This window comes from Nanorana parkeri, unplaced genomic scaffold (genome assembly GCF_000935625.1).
Source record: "Nanorana parkeri isolate BGI_ZX_2015 unplaced genomic scaffold, ASM93562v1 scaffold588, whole genome shotgun sequence".
In the NCBI taxonomy this organism is placed as follows: domain Eukaryota; kingdom Metazoa; phylum Chordata; class Amphibia; order Anura; family Dicroglossidae; genus Nanorana; species Nanorana parkeri.
Genome location: NW_017306856.1, coordinates 186,528 through 187,698, shown reverse-complemented (window position 1 = coordinate 187,698; position 1,171 = coordinate 186,528). Strand labels below are relative to the sequence as shown.

Sequence of the window (1,171 nt, the reverse complement as noted above, 5' to 3'; positions counted from 1 at the left end):
GGGGGGGAATAGCATCTCTCTATTACACAGCCGATTCCTGGCAAAGAAATAGAATAGTTCTGATACGGAATGATTACATCACTTCCCTCTGACAGCAGCAGTACCTTCATTAGTTCTCACTAATACCTAGGGGAGGTAATGGAACTGACTCTGCAAGAGGGGAGGTAATGGAACTGACTCTGCAAGATGGTCTATGGCTCAAACAAATGATGGATCATGCAGAAGATTACAGATTTGCAGCTATGCAACTGTTCTCCTGCAAGTGTTTGCATGTAAAAAACAAAGATACTGTACGTGTGCTGTAAGCAGCTTGCAACTATAAAAGTTTAGCTTTAGGCACCAAGAGGTGAGGGGTGAATGTCAGTCTGGAAGGGTCGATTTTATACAGACAGCAAAATCATTAGGCGGCTGGAAATACACAGTCCACTACCGTGAACATGCAGAGGATGCCATTCTGATCGCCAGTATACAGTAGAGCAGGGGTAGGCAAACTCCAGTCCTCCACCTGTGGTGCAACTACAGATCCCATTAGGCATTGCAAGACTTTGAAAGCCTCTCAGATGCAGATGCATGATGAGATTTGTAATTTAACCGCGGCTGGAGGGTCGGAGTTTGCCTACCCCTGCAATATAGAGTCACACTAACGAGATTCAAATTAGATCAGTGGAGTAGCAAAACAAGAGAAGTAGGTTTATGGGAGAAAGTGTTCTATGCACTGTTAGGCACACCTCCAGTAGAATCAAATAAAGACGAAGGTGTCGGGATGTATCTGACGCAGCAGTTCTGACCCCGCAGGGAATGCCGGGACCCCTTTTAATCATTATCATTTTGTAGTAACGTTTGTATCTTGCTGGAGCCAATGGCTTTCACAGCAGAATGATAGATAAAACATTGACTGGTGGGTTTGTGGTGCACATAGAGATTGTGATCAGTGGGAACGTTTTTACATTTTTAACAAATTTCTAAAACTTGATATTTTCCTTACCTGCAAGGTTTTGGGTACATGTGTCATCCCACATGCACATCCCCTCATCCCTTTGTGTTCAGCCATTGTTTTTGTTTATGTTTGATTTTGACCATAGAGCATAAAATTATTTTTTCCATCTGTTTTATTTTTTCTTTTTTTTTTTCTTTTTGTCTCCATTTGCCTTTTCTGTCCCCCACCCCCTCC

At 42.7% G+C, this 1,171-nt stretch overlaps 1 protein-coding gene across 4 annotated transcripts in view; it reads left to right on the top strand.

Annotated features, from left to right (window-relative positions):
• PLEC (plectin) overlaps window positions 1–1,171 on the top strand; it is a 225,016-nt gene that overhangs the window by 211,456 nt on the left and 12,389 nt on the right. The window lies entirely within an intron of this gene.